The sequence below is a fragment of the Arachis hypogaea genome, chromosome 17 (genome assembly GCF_003086295.3).
Source record: "Arachis hypogaea cultivar Tifrunner chromosome 17, arahy.Tifrunner.gnm2.J5K5, whole genome shotgun sequence".
Taxonomy (NCBI): Eukaryota; Viridiplantae; Streptophyta; class Magnoliopsida; order Fabales; family Fabaceae; genus Arachis; species Arachis hypogaea.
Window position 1 is genome coordinate 54,272,786 of NC_092052.1, and position 16,324 is coordinate 54,289,109.

General features: G+C 39.1%; 1 non-coding gene across 1 annotated transcript; it reads left to right on the forward strand.

Moving 5' to 3' along the window:
- Positions 1–10,078: 10,078 nt before the first annotated feature.
- Positions 10,079–10,186, forward strand: LOC112768030 (small nucleolar RNA R71). Its single transcript, XR_003185469.1, has one exon. It is a non-coding gene; the product is annotated as a small nucleolar RNA R71 (small nucleolar RNA).
- The last annotated feature ends 6,138 nt before the right edge of the window (positions 10,187–16,324 follow it).

A 16,324-nucleotide genomic window follows, 5' to 3' on the forward strand; every position in this document is an offset into this window, starting at 1 on the left:
TTACTCTCTTTCCTCTTGCTTCCCTCCTTAATCTAAGGAAGGTCCTCTCAGGTTCAAAATCAAAGGAAGTTGAAGCCCCGCTTCTTCTACCTATCATACAACCAACAAGGCAAAAGCAAGAAGGGGGTAGATGCAGAGAGTATTCTTGTTAGAAATGCTGTTAGTGTGAGTGATGCAATATATCAAACAGTTAGTGGGTTAGTGAACTGAGTTGTAAACAACTAAGAAAAGGGTAGAAAAAGGAAGAAAACAGCTAAACTGAAAGTGAATTACCCAAATGAAATCAAACCAAATAAAAAAAATGCTCAATCTAGTTATCCACCAATTTAATCATTGTTGATACAAAATCAATTCCCGACAACGGTGCCATAAACTTGATGCACGGAAACTTGTCTCTCAACAATTTTTCTTGGCAAGTATACCGAATTGTTGTCAAGTAAAAACTCACAATAGAGTGAGGTCGAATCCCATAGGGATTGATTGGTAAATCACCTTTAATTAGAGGAATGTTCTAGTTGATCTAAGCAGAATTTGATGTGAGAGTTGCAGGAAATTAAATGGCAGAAAGTAAATAGCAGAAAATGTAAATGCTGGGAATAAAGATCTGAATATAAATTACGGAAAGTAAATTGCAGAATCTTAAATGGGGAATGGAGAATTTAGCATAAAAGTAAATTGCAGAAATTAAAGAGAATGGGTAAGATTTGAAATAGGGGATTCATTGGGCTTAGGAGATGTTGCATTCTTCGGATCAAGTTCATTTTCATCTCTTCCTCAATCAATGCATTCATTGATCTCCTTAGCAATCTTAAGTGATTGAATTCCAATTCCTTGGTAATTCAATCCCTCAAATCTTGATCAATAGCCAATTCCTTGGTCCAATTGCTCATGAGAAGAGATAAAGTATGGTCACTGATTATACCACATGTATTTCCAAATCAAAGTGTTGGTAGGATTATATGTCACTATATCCATCTAAACCCCAATTTGGTCCAACATGAGAAAGCATTTCTAGATTGATCTCTTCATTCCTCTTCCAAGGTTTTGAAGAGATCCAAGTATGAATAGCTTCTTTTCCAAGACAACTACCCAATTGAATGAAGATTAAAAGCTTTCTAGTAAAATCAAGAGAAAAGAAAGAAGAAGAATAATGAAAACTATTATTGATCCATCAAATTACAACAGAGCTCCCTAACCCAATGAAAGGGGTTTAGTTGTTCATGGCTCTGGGAATGGAAAACAAAGATGGAGAATGCATTCTGAAAGTAAAACTAGAAGTTGCAGAGAAAGTAAAATTATACAAAGAGTAGTTCTCCCAATCTCTAAAAGCTTCTCTCTAGTTCAAAACTTCTCCTATTTATACTACTCTTATGATCTTCTAGTTGGCTCTTCATATCTTGGATATGGGCCTTCGGATCTTGAGTTGAAGCAGTTATCATCCTTAGTGGGCTCAGCTTCACTTGCAGAGAAAGTGTGCAGTAGGCATGGACTTTAGCTTAGGGCGTTAGTGGTGTTAACGTTAAGTGAAAATATGGGGTCGAGAACGTTAGTGACAATCACCTTTTTCACTAACGTTCCTAACCCAAAATGGTCCACGTTAACTTCAGCGTTAGTGGCACTAACATGACCACTAACGTTGCCTCTTGGCCCTTCGCAAATGTTATTGGGGTTTACCTTTCCCAATAACGTTGAGAGTACCCCTTTCTCCCTACGTTAGAGTTCACGTTAGTATAGTTAACGTGACCTTTAACGTAGGCTTGCCAAATCTTCGAGAGCGTTAGTGACACCTACCTTTTTCACTAATGCTCCAAAACGCCCCTTTCCCACATTAGACCACTAACGTGGTGTTGATTTCCATCTCCAACGTTAGTGACAAAGGTGAGTGTCACTAACGTTGGCGATTCCATGCTCCTTCCACGTTAGAGTTCAGGTTAACCAAGTTAACGTGGCTCTTAACGTAGCCAATATGGGCTTAGTCCAACGTTAGTGACAAAGGTGAGTGTCACTAACGTTGGCATTATCTTCCTCTTCCATGTTAGAGTTCACGTTAACTGAGTTAACGTGACTCTTAACGTGGCCAATTGCCCTTTTGGAGCGTTAGTGGCACTCACTTTTACCACTAATGCTTGGAGCTTCCTTTTTCTCCACGTTAACTACCACGTTATTATATTTAACGTGGTAATTAACGTGGGCTATGATTGCTTCAAAGACGTTATTGGCGATCACTTTTCTCATTAGCGTTGCAAGCTAGCTCCCATTCCACGTTAGTGGTCACGTTAGTTAGACTAACGTGGCTTTTCCTTGCTTCCTTTGTCCTGAAATTAAGCAAATAAAGTGCATCAAAGCTCTAATCCAAGTTATGAGTCATGCATCATCCAATTTGTCATTAAATTCATGCATAATTCTCATAAAATCATATAAAATTCACAATGTTTGCTTGAATCAAGATGTGAGTGAAATTCTATCCAAAACTTGCTTATTTCCTAAGAAAATGCATGAAACTACCCTAAAACAATAAAGAAAAGGTCAGTGAAACTGGCCGAAATGCCCTGGCATCAGTCAGGAACAAAGGGGGGTTGGTAGCAGCATCTCCACCATCGGGACCATCATGGCTCCCTGTGCTGGTAAATGAAGTGGAGTTTGGGGTGTCTGGGTCTTTGTAGTTTCCTATAAGTAGCTCCTTGAGGTATGTGAATCGGCGCTTGTTACGGCGCTCTCGTAACTTTGTTTTGTGTTCCTAACGATCCAACTTTTCAAGTATCTAATGGAGCAGTTGGTTTGTTGTAGGTGCTTGTGGTGTTGAAAGAGGAATGTCTTCAGTCAGTTCTGTAGGCTAGCTTGTAGTGGCTGCTGGCTACCGAGACGAGATCTGAAACCAAGGCGGGAAAAGGTAAGTTGCCCGCAATTTGTACGTGTCCCATTGCATTCCAAATGTGTCTTGGAAAGTTTAGGTGCTGGTCTGTAAGGATACACCAGAGTAAAACAGCCATGTCTGCAGTGAAGGAGGATAATCTGTGCCCATACTCGAGCCTCCAAGGTAAGTGCTGAAGCCGATATCCCTTTTGGTCGGGATCAATGGTATCCGTAGATCCATCTGCTGCCAGGTTCTGCTATAACTTTGAGAACGGCATCACAGTCAAATTGGTATGTCTGGCGCTTGAGTGAGGCTTCTTGGAATGCGTCCAATCCTTCTGGAGCAGGTTGAAGATCTAAAGCTTGTTGAATGGTCTCTTCAGTTATGGGGATTTGCTTCTGACGGACATAGACAGACTACATAGTTGGCATGTGAAGGTTGCAGTATAATTCTACTACCCATGAGAGATTAACCTGCCGTGACTGTCTCCGTAGGAATCTCCATTGTCTTCGTTCAATTTGTGGCTCAACAAATTCAGCAATGCGGGTCGGGAGGATGAGAAGGTGCTCATTATTATAATTCCTTGCTACCAGGATGGGGAACATCTGCTCACAGTAGCGGTTAAGAAACTGCGCAGTGTCCTTTGCTCGGAAGGCTTTTTCTTTTTCATCGACCTTGATGATCCTCTTGATTCTTTTTGTTGAGGGATTTACTGCTGTTGAAGATGGCTCTACCACTAATGCTCTTTTTGTTCCTCTCCTTGCTGGTGGTTTGGGAGTAGCTTTCTCTTTGCCTTTCTTGGTGGCCATCCTGAAAAAGGAAAGAGAAAGTAATATGTAAAGTGAAGGGTTCGAGCAAGGGAGCGAATATTATGAGTGGTAATCAATGCATGGTAAGGAAGGATGTCGTTAACACATGATCTAGACTACATGTGAAAAGTTCATCTTAGGTAATATAGTAAGTGCATGTGATGGCAATTAAATGCAAGATGTTTATTGGCATACTGGCAAAGGCATAAGTAGCATAGATCAAGCATTCAATGTCCAAGTTAGATTACCAACTCTTTCAAACTAATAACCTGTTTGTATTGACAATTAAATGAAATTAATAAAATATAAAAGGGGTTTTGTGAAAATAGGCATTAAAGTAGTAGGATAACATAAAGGTAGTGCATGATGCCATACGGGCATTTTCACAAACACATAGCATGCATGGTAAATACGTTTTTGAAAATATAAAATAAAACATGCAAGTAACCCTTTAAAAGGTAATATTAATTGTCAAATAAATCCATGATAATCCACAAGTAAAATATAGAAAATAAAGACCGAAATAAATTTTTAACACCAATTAAGAGGAATAAAACGAAAGAAATAAAAAGAAAAAAAATATAGATAAAGAAAGTAAAAAAGAAAAAGAGGAATGAAACATAATAAAAAATAAGAATAATAATGGAAAAGTAAAGAAGGAAGAAGCATAAACCTTGATAATGGATGTAAAAAGAAAAGAAAAGGGGGAGGGTAAAAAGTGAGAAAGAGTAAGAAGGAAGAAGGGAGAAGAAGGAAGTAAGAAGGGATAAGAAAAATTAGGATTTGGGGAAGAAAAGATAAGATATTTTGGCTGATCTGGATATTCTGTGCGCCGCACGTGACGCGGACGAGTGGGTCACGCGGTCACGTGGTGTGTGATGTTTTTCTAGTGACGCGAACGCGTGAGTCACGCGGTCACGTGGTGTGATTTGGGCGAATGGCGCGAGGGCAGCGACGTGTTCGCGCAACTCTCTGTCTCGAACTCATTTTGCCAAAATATTTGGGTGACGCGATCGCGTGGATGGCCATGTTTGGAGGACGACGCAAACGCGTGGGGTATGCAGTCGCGTGATAGGGCTGGTGATTCTAGCATCACTCCATCCCCACTCCATCATAACTTACTGATACGTCGATTTTTAAGGGCACGCGTTCGCGTGGGTGACGCGGACGCGTGGGAGGCTTATTTTCCAAATGACGTAGCCACGTGGGTGACGCGGACGCATGGTTATGTTTGTGCCTAAGGCACACGTCCAGCCACGCTTTCGCGTGACTCTCGGTCCAGTTCTCTTTTCTATAAAATGCACTAGTGACGCGGACGCGTCAGCAACGCTGCCGCGTCGCGTGCGTGCTTTTTTTTTAAATTAAAATAAAATACAGAATGCTCATGCAAACTATATGCAGCTATATGCAGGGATGATGAGAGGAGTCATTGACATCATAAAGTAAAAAAATAAAACCAAGACTGAAACGGAACGATCATATCATGGTGGGTTGTCTCCCACCTAGCACTTTGCTTTTACGTCCTTAAGTTGGACGCTCGTTAGGCTCATTCTGCTTCTCTTGGTGGGTCTTCCAAGAGAAAAATCTCTAGTTCCTTTTGATTTTTCATCTTCTCACCATGATAAAGCTTTAGGCGATGTCCATTGACCTTTAGAAATTTGGAGTTAGTAGGATGACGCAGGTGGAAAATTTTTTATGGCTCTACCTTTTCTACTCTGTATGGACCTTCCCATCTTGATCTCAGTTTACCCGGCATGAGCCTCAGTCTAGAGTTATATAGTAGAACTAACTCCCCTGGTCTAAATTCTCTCCTTTTAATGTGCTTGTCATGGACAGCCTTCATTTTCTCCTTGTAACGCCTGGAGTTGTCATATGCTTCTAGGCGGAGGTTCTCCAGTTCTGCTAGTTGCAGGTTTCTTTCAGCACCAGCTTTTGTAAGATTCATGATGCACTCTTTTACAGCCCAGAAAGCCTTGTGTTCCACCTCTACGGGGAGGTGGCAAGCCTTTCCGTATACCAAGCGGAAGGGGCTCATCCCAATGGGTGTCTTGTACGCTGTTCTATATGCCCAGAGTGCGTCTTGTAGCCTGGCACTCCAGTCCTTCCTATGAGGTTTTACTATCTTCTCCAGAATATGTTTAATATCTCTATTAGAGACTTCTGCCTGCCCATTGGTCTAGGAATGATAAGCTGTTGCTACTTTGTGAATTATCCCATGCTTTTTCAGTAATCCTTTTAGTCTCCTGTTACAAAAATGGGTGCCTTGATCACTCACGATTGCTCATGGTGATCCAAAGCGACAGATAATATGGTTTCTAACAAAGGAAACAACAGTGTTAGCATCATCAGTGCGGGTAAGAATTGCTTCCACCCATTTAGAAACATAATCTACGGCTAACAGTATATAAGAGTAACCGTTAGAATTTGGAAATGGATCCATGAAGTCAATGCCCCAAACATCGAAAATTTCACAGAAAAGCATAATCTGTTGAGGCATCTCATCCCTCTTGGATATATTACCAAACCTTTGGCATGGGGAACAGGATTTACAAAATTCAGCAGCATCTTTAAAAAGAGTAGGCCACCAGAATCCACAGTCTAGAATTTTTCTAGCTGTTCTTTGAGGGCCAAAATGTCCTCCACTCTCAGATGAGTGGCAGGCCTCTAAAATGGACTGGAATTCTAATTGAGGCACACACCGTCTAATTACCTGGTCAGCACCACACCTCCATAAATATGGATCATCCCATATATAATATTTGGACTCGCTTTTTAGCTTGTCTCTCTGGTGCTTAGTAAAATTTGGAGAAAAAGTGTAGCTAACTAGATAATTAGCTACAGGTGCATACCAAGGAACTACTTCAGATACTGCTTGTAAGCTATCAAATGGGAAATTATCATTTATAGGAGTGGAGTCATCTTTAATGTGCTCAAGGAGACTCAAGTGGTCTGCCACTAAATTCTGGTTACAACTCCTGTCATTAATTTCTAAATCAAATTCTTGTAGCAGCAGTATCCAACGTATTAGCCTTGGTTTGGACTCTTTTTAGCTAATAAATATTTTAGAGCTGCATAGTCTGAGTACACTACTACCTTGGTACCAAGTAAATAGGCTCGGAATTTATCCAGAGCAAAAACAATAGCAAGAAGCTCTTTTTCAGTAGTAGTTTAATTAGACTGAGCATCATCTAAAGTCTTACATGCATAAGCAATTACAAAAGGGTCCTTACCTTCGCGCTAAGCCAGCGCTGCTCCTACTGCATGGTTGGAAGCATCACACATAATTTCAAATGGCTGGCTCCAGTCTGGTCCTCTCACAATTGGAGCTTGAGTCAGGGTGATCTTCAGATTATCAAACGCTTGCATACAGCTCTCACTGAACTCGAACTCAATATCTTTCTGCAACAATCTGGATAAAGGTAGTGCTACCTTACTGAAGTCCTTAATAAATCTCCTGTAAAAACCTGCATGGCCTAGGAACGAACGGACTTCCCTCATGGAGGAGGGGTAAGGTAAACTAGAAATAACATCCACCTTTGCTAGATCTACAGAAATGCCAGTATTAGACACAACATGTCCTAGTATAATTCCTTGTTTGACCATAAAGTGACATTTTTCAAACTTTAATACAAGGTCTGTACTAACACATCTATCTAACACTCTAGATAAACTATCCAAGCAAAGGCTAAATGAATCACTATATATGCTAAAATCATCCATAAAAATCTCCATACAGTTCTCAATAAGATCAGAGAAAAGACTCATCATGCATCTTTGGAAAGTAGCTAGTGCATTGCACAAGCCAAAGGGCATTCTCTTATAAGCATAGGTCCCAAAAGGACATGTCAAAGTGGTCTTTTCCTGATCTTCAGGAGCTATATGAATTTGAAAGTAGCCTGTATAACCATCTAAAAAGCAGTAATGGGATTTACCTGACAGGCGATCAAGCATCTGATCAATGAATGGCAAGGGGTAGTGATCCTTGCAAGTGGCTTGGTTGAGACGCCTATAGTCAATGCAAACTCTCCATGAATTCTGCACTCTAGTTGTCAGGAGCTCTCCATGCTCATTACTTATTGTTGTGACTCCAAACTTCTTGGGCACCACTTGTACTGGACTGACCCATTCACTGTCTGAGATGGGGTAAATGATATCTACTTCAAGTAGTCTGGTTACTTCTTTCTTGACAACTTCTAAGATGGTGGGATTCAATCTTCTTTGAGGCTGACGGACAGGCTTTGCTCCCTCTTCTAAGAATATGCTATGTTCACAAACTTGAGGGCTAATGCCTACTATATCCGCTAAGCTCCATCCAATTGCTTTTTTATGTTTTCTCAGCACACTGAGTAGCTATTCTTCCTGTTGAGAAGTGAGTTCCTTTGCAATGATGACTGGAAACTTTTACTTATCCTCAAGGTAAGCATACTTGAGGGGCTTTAATTCTAATTTCTGCTCATAGCTAGGCTCTGGATCATCTAGGGCTGGTGATAATGGTAAAGTCTTCTCATTTTTTTCAGAAAGTGTCCCCAGACTTAGACCTTGCTCTATGTAATTTTCTTCTAATTCTTCCTGGTGAACTTCAGCTACAGTTTCATCAATAATGTCGCATTGGAAGATAGATTGGTCTTCTAGAGGATGCTTCATAGCTTCATTTAAACTGAAACTCACTGTTCTGCCATCTATCTCAAAAGAGTAAGTTCCTGAGAATGCATCCAGCTTGAACTTTAAAGTCTTCAGGAATGGTCTTCCAAGCAGGATTGATGATGGTCTTCCTGAGTCATTAGGGGGTATTTCCAAGATATAGAAATTAATGGGAAATGTGAGCCCCTTAATGCTCACTAATACATCTTCAGCAATTCCAACTACTGTAATAATGCTTTTATCTGCTAACACAAAACGAGCTGCCGACCTTTTTAAGGAAGGGAGCCTCAAAGTATCATATATAGACAAGGGCATTATACTAACACATGCTCCTAAATCACACATGCAGTTAGAAAAATTTACACCTCTAATGGTACAGTTAACCATACATGGACCTGGATCACTATATTTTTCAGGTATGTTTCCCATTAAAGCAGATATAGAAATGCCTAAAGGAATAGTTTCTAATTCATTAATTTTATCTTTATGTATGCACAAATCCTTTAGAAACTTTGCGTATATAGGTACCTATTGAATAACATCAAAAAGGGGAACAGTTACCTCGACCTTTTTGAATATTTCTACCATTTTGGGGTCAAGTTCCATCTGTTTTCTGGGCTTCCTTGCAAGTTGTGAAAAGGGAATAGGAGGGGCGCGATTTGTAGCTTTAGCATCCCTTGGGGCTTCATTCTGTGGTTGAACTTCTTCTTCTTCAACTATGTCTTATACGTCCTCTTCTTCTTCAGCTTCTTCCACTTCCACCACATCCTTTGCTGGCATGTTTTCTGGTGGGTTTGGATCCTCATGGTTCCTCTCCTGTAATGTGGTTCCAGACCTCAAAGTGATGGCGTTGATGCCACCTTTGGAATTAGGCAGTGGTTGAGAGGGAATTCCATTAGAGCTTGAAGGTTAATGTGTGGAATTAAGTGAGGAATCCATCCGGGAGACGAGAGCTTGTAAAGTGGCAGTCAAGCCATTCAGACTAGAGTTCAGCTGTGCCAGCATGTCTTGTTGTCCTTGTGCAAGAGAACGGAGTATCTCGTTATTTGATGAGGAATTAGAATAAGCAGTCTGAGAAACCTGTTGTTGGGTTTGCTGGGGTCCTTGTGATTGTCTTAGGTGAGGTGCCCTGTAAGGTTGGTTCTAATTCTGATATCTGTTGTTGTTATTGTTATTCCACCTATGGTTTCCATTATTGTCTCTTCCTCCTCTGTTAAAGTTATCCCTCCAGCCATGGTTAGAATTATCTCCAGCCTTGGTTGGAGTTGTCCTGCCATCCATTGTTATTGTTGCCACCTTGGTTGTAGTTGCCACCTTGTTGATTGTATCCTTGATTCGGGCCATTATAGAAGTTGTGAGTGGCTACCACAGTGTTGTCTTCCTAGAGCTGCGGAGATTCATCAGTATAATAACTATAATCAGCACAGATCCCACATACTCTTTGTGGAACTAACTGTTGGCTTGGTTGTGGTGAAGGCTGAGCTTGTTGTGCCTGCTGTTGATTTAACTGCATCTGCTTCAGTAGGTTCGTCATTTCACATATACTCTGGGTAAGAGCAGTAGTCTCTTTGCTAGAGAAAATCTCTGCATAAGCTTTAGGATGGTTGCGCCTTTGTCTATGATTCCTAGTGGACTCAGCTAAGTCGCTGATCAGTTGCCATGCTTCATCTGCGGTTTTGTACTTTTTTAGAGAACCATTACTGGCACCTTCCAGTGTAGTCTTATCATGGGGGTTTATGCCTTGAGTGAAGTAGCTGATCAATACTAGTTTACTAATCATGTGATGGGGACATGCGTCAAGGAGATTGTTGAAGTGCTCCCAATATTCATAGAGAGTCTCTGATTCACCTTGAACAATGCAGGAGATCTCTTTTCTTAGTCTATCTGTGACTTCAGCTGGGAAGTATTTTCCGAAAATTCTCTCCTGAGTATATCCCAGTTGGTAACAGTTGCTTCAGGTTGGGAGTAGTACTACTCTCTTGCCTTTCTCTCAAGAAAAAATGGAAAAGTGGTTAACAGAATAGAAGTTTTATCTGCACCATGACGCCTAACAGTAGAACAGGCTGTCTGGAAATCCCTAAGGTGCTTGATAGGCTCTTGAGCAGGTAAGCCATGAAACTTGGGCATCAAGTTGATCAGTGCGGTTTTTAGTTCAAAATCTGCAACTACAGTCGGATGATGCACTTGATACGGCTGTAGTGTAAAATCTGGGGTTCCAGCTTCCTGGAGGGTAATTCTTTTAGTTTTGCCATGGTATATGCACGTGAATCAACTGAATCGGTAGTAAAGGAGCTTATTTTGCTCTCAGATGGCGGTTCAGATTCGCCCTCAGATGAGACTGGAGAATCGATAATAATCACTTCACCACCCTCGGAGGCTAACCGACGTCGAGTTCGTCTAATATGTGAAGGAGTTCTTTCAATTTTAGGATCAAATGGGACTAAAGTTGGATCAGGCAATAAACGCGTCATTCATTGAGAAAAACAAATAGCTCATGGTAACAGAAGTAAAAATAAAATATGCAAATAAAAATAAAATATATACACCAATTAATAATTTAGCACACTATTGCAACTCCTCAGCAACGGCACCAAAATTGATGCGTGGCAGAAGTTAACCAATTTAGAGATTTCAATTAAGAGGACAGCGTTGCACGTATAGCTCTTAACCGGCTAAGATCTGCCTCACCAATTTAAAAAGGGTTGTCACAAATTTTAGAAATAAAATACTGGGAGTATGAGTCCCAGGTCGTCTCCCAACGAGATTCAGGAAAGAGTGCTATTTTATTAAATAAGGGTTTTTAGAAAAAAATTAAGTTTTGATAACGAGTAATTAAAATGATTAAAAATTAAATCAATAAAAATAAACTAAGAATAATTATTGATACTCTAAATAAAAGGCCTTGACTAGGGGAATAATTAAATGGAATTTTTATCCTTGTTGGAATCTTCTCAAGTGTAGTGTAAAATGGGTGTTGTTCTCACTCGGTTATCCCTTACTAAATAAGGAAAAGTATGGTGATTAAACTAACTCTTACCCTCAAATCCTAGTCCTCTCCCTTAGGGAGGTCTAGTGCTAGTAGGTGTGGAATTAGCTAACAACATCCAATTCAACCAAGCACTTGAGCATTCCAACTCAAGTATCTCCTCTTAATCAACCCCCATGTCAAGTAGAAATTCTACTCCATTGACATGAAATTAATAATCATAAAAATATGAGAAGACATAACTAAATAAAATAGAATAGAGAATTAAAATTAATTAAAATAAGAATAACTCTATATATTAATAAATTCAAAATGCAACATAATTATCTGAACAGAGTCAATGAGTAACTAATTGAAAGTAAGGGAGTAAGGAAACAAACAAAAGTAATGTCTTCAACGGAGGTAAGGACTCTCAACATCCAAAAATCCAAGCAAAAACATAAACTATCAATGTAATGCAAATCTAAAAACTCATCTAAAACTGACGTAATCCTAATGTGATGAATCTGAATGTGTGTGGATGCGTGTTGAGTATCAGCATGTTCCCTAGGTTTAGTCTGTATTTCTGTGCAGAAAACTGGGTCAAAATGCGGCCCGAAATCGCCCCCAGCGTATTCTGTTATTTTTGCAGATCGCGCAGGTCACGCGTACATGTCGTCCATGCGTTCGCGTCATTCAGCAATTTTCCTTGTCACGCGTTCACGTGGTTCACGCGTTCCCATCATTTGTGCAGACTCCAATCCATGCATTTACGGCAGGCACGCGTTTGCATCGCTGCAAATTCTCCATTTCGCGCGTTCGCGTGGGCCATGCGCTCGCGTCATTGCTCGCTGGTCATCTCCTTAGTTTCTTGTGTTCCTTCCATTTTTGCAAGCCTCCTCTCTAATTTCCAAGTCATTCATGCCCTATGAAGCCTGAAACACTTAACATACGGATCACGGCATCGAATGGGATAAAGGAGAATTAAAACAGCAATTAAAAGTCTCTAGGAAGCAAGTTTTCAACCATGGAGTGATTTTGGGAAGGAGTTTTAAATACATGTTAATCATATGAATAAATGGGTAAAGATTTGATAAAACCACACAATTAAACACAATATAAATCATAAAATAATAGTTTATCAGAGGTTTTTTGTAATCAGTTACCTGATGCATTGAGTCTTAAAGCAGTCACTATTTTTTGGGTTTAACTTTAAACAAACCATAGCCTGTGTCCAGTTTGTTATTGTCCAAATTAAAGGAGTTAGCCAACTTCTTTAATAGTTTGTGTGGCACATTCATTGGCAGGATGTGCATGAGGCCACCAAATCCCAATTCGCGAACGATGGCTTTCTTTAGTTCGCTCATCTTTTCAAACTTTTCATTCAATAATCTCGTGGCACATTTCAAGTCTTTGGTTTGTTGTAAACAAAGCAAAATGAGAGTCATTTAAATAACCTATATTTACATTAGGAATAATTGGGTCTTGGTTGTCATTTTTTCTATAAGGAATAAGAAATACTGTCAATAGATAAAAATACGGGGCAAGTAACAGACACATACACCCAAATACCAGCCACGTACACCCAAAATCCAGCCTCATACACCCAAATCCAGTCTTATACACATTTATTATTTTTTATTACACGAATTTAAATGAGTTCAAAATGATATTCAAGTCAACCAAACATGCGTACATTGAGACTACAAGGTCAAGCACAAGTACAACAGCTCCAGTTACACTTCAATACTTTTAATATATATATCAGTTTCATACAACTCTATTTTTTTGAATTCCATGACATTATATTACTTTAGAATGATATTTAAGCTCAAAATGGCACTATAAGCACCAGTCACATTGCAACTGTGATATATACACCCAAAATCAGTCACATACACCAAAAATGATTTCACTTGAAATACAGTACAGAGTTTATATCTATACAAACTCACTTCAAAACATGCAAACATGCACAAAATATGCACAAAAACAGATGAAACTAGACGTTAAACTATTCACTCGAAGTACGTAAAACAGCGTAAATGACTTGGACAATTTCATGAGAACAGTAATATCAAATGTAAACCAAGAACAGTGAAACACAGAGAGAAATACGATGATATAATGGTTCGCATTCGAAATCAGAAACAGAAATCTCAAATCCTAATAGAACAGTCAAACAGTACCTTGAATAATGTTTCTTCTTTCTTTTTGGTATTTTTTGATGGAGATTTGGAAGTTTTCTTGTTGATTTCGCCTACTTTTGGTGAGGAATTTGACAGTTTCTTCAGAGTGGGTGTTGGTTTCGAATGTGGTTTGAATCTGGAGGGTTGTGGTTTTGATTGACAAAGAAGAAGAAGAAGAAGAGTCTTTCATAATGATGAGTACTGAATAGTGCGCTTTGGAAACGGTTGAGTAATGTGAGTGTCTTTACGCTCGAGTGGGAGGAGTATACGCGCGTGTGTTTTGTTGGACTTGGCCAACTTGTAAAACTTGTAATCCAATAGCTTGTATGTGTAGATAACTCTATCTTTAATTCTTTAATTAAAGTATTTATTTGAAAATAATAGTATTTTTATTTATAATTATTGTTGGATAAATTGGTTTTCAATTATATTACTCCAAATTTTATTAAAATTACTAAACACTATTATTCCTTTTTACCCAAACAAACCCTAACCTTAAAACTCAACACACACCCTAACCTAAATTTTTTCGCAGCTGCCAACCTTCAACGCACAACACACAAGCAATGGAAAGGAAGAGAGAAAGAGAGAAAAAGAGAAAAAGGAGTGAGAGGTTGCTGGCTTGCCGTTGCCGCATCCTTATGCCACGTCGCCCATGGAGGGGTCGTGAGAGAAAGAGAAAGAGAGAGAGAGAGAGCTCACACTACATAGCCATACGCCGTTGCTGCTGTTTTATCACCGTCCATGGTGCCACGAGGAGTGTTGTTGTCGCGGAGAGGAAGACACGTGAGAAGGAGCCGCCACTGATCGCGTTTTGTCGCACCATCGAAGAAGCCACTATCATTAACGCCAGTTGGGCCATCACCATTGAGCCAGACGAGAGAGAGAAGACGCGGGCCTGGAACCCAGACGAGCTGGAGGAGCTATCCTTGAACGTCGCGGCTGCTAAGGAGAGGAAGGAGGAGATGCGTCTTGCTGTTGTCGCCGCTATGCAGAACATCCGCTGTTGATGCTCCGCTGTGGCTGTTGCTGCCATGGCTACTATCATTTTATTCCTATGTTACTTTCTAAATTTAATAAGTAATTTCTTTCCGAACCCTTGAGATACCAGTTTCTGTATATGTGGCTGAGGTTTTTGCGGTGTTATTGCATGGGTTGAGTATCGGTGCTAGCATGTTGTGATTGGAGTTATGGTTGTTGTTGCAGAAGCGTTATGGAACTGTGGTTGTGGCTGCGCTATTGCGGTCCGAGAGAAAAGAGTTTTGTCGCGTAGTGAGTCGCGATCGAGGTAGGGGTGTAACAACCACTTCTAGCACGTCATGATTGTAGTAAGGCGTTTCTACCAAATTCTTTTATTATCTATTTAAATATTGAGTCTTTACGTGTTAGTCTGTCTACAGTTTTACTAAGATTAAAACTTTTTCATCTTATGAGAACGGATCACACATATTTACTTATATCGGCAGATATTGAGCTCGATAATATATTATTAACGAAACTCTATTTTTTTAAATTAAAATTTATATATAAATTTTTATTACTTATAAATTACTAAAATTGTAATTTCAATTATGTAAAATTTTCATCATGAGAAAATATATATAAGAATTGAATTTAATTGAAATCAAATAGTTAAAAAATTAATTTAATTACTTTTAATAAAATACTTTCCAAATAATGAGTTAATTTAGTAAAAATCATAATTAAAATAAATAATAATATTAAGTTTCAAAATATGGATGTTGCAAGGGACATTTTCTTAATTCATTTTACTTTGAAGAATTGCTACCAGTCGATATCATAAATATTTATAATTATGATTACATGAGTCTTATGGATTGAAAATGGTTATTTTTTATTAATATAATTTTTTGTTTATTGATTTACCAATTGATTTGGAATGTTTAATTGGTTGTTGTTGTTGAAGTGTCACTGTATTTATTGTGAAATGAGATATAATGAGTATTTGATTGGGTTGAGTTATTGAGAATTTTGATTTATTTGATGATTTTATTAAATTAGTTGGGTATTAGGTGGTGAATTGGTTTTCTTGTATTTATATTGATTAAGAAACGGGTATTTAAGAGTAAATGAAGTTCGTGATTGTTTTGAAAACTTGGTTGACTGAAAAGAGTTTTATTTGATTTTTAAGAACCATGAAAAAGACTTCGTTTTTAGAGCATTTTGTGACTTTGCAAAAATTATTTAAAATCAAAATGACTAATGGTTTCAATTAAGATTTTGGTTTGTAAAAAGGATGATTTTTGGGTCTCAAAGAATTATATTTTGGATCCTTGGAAAAAAGCTTTGAAAGTAGTTTAGTGGTTTTTTGAAAGCTATTGAATTCAAATGTTTAAACTTGAAGTGGTATTGAGATTGATTCAGGACTTTTGATTTAGTGAAAATGGGTTTTTGATGGAGATATACAAGGTACTCACCCTGCGAGGTGCACAGGGCACTCAACCCGGCAAGGAGCACAGGGCACTCAATCCTGCGAGGGTCTCTTTGATGGAGAGGTGTACAGAGAACTCACCCTGTGAGTATATAGGAAATTCTGCCTGTGATGTGTACAAGACACTCAATCCTGCGAGACATATAGTGTAAAATATGCAAGAAACCTTAGAGAAAAAATGTCCGGGATAGCTACTGGATGTGTCACGTTCTGGCAATGTAACCGACACGTGAGCTCATGGCCAGTAGGACAAGCATGCATCATACTGAATTTTTTTTTCCATTTTTAGGGTGTGCTTAAGTGTTTGGTTGCCTATCTGATGAATTCTGTCTAATGGTGCAGATTTAGAATATCCACAACTGACCTGGTAAGTGCACCGGGTCGTCCAAGTAATACTCAGGTAGTGAGGGTCGA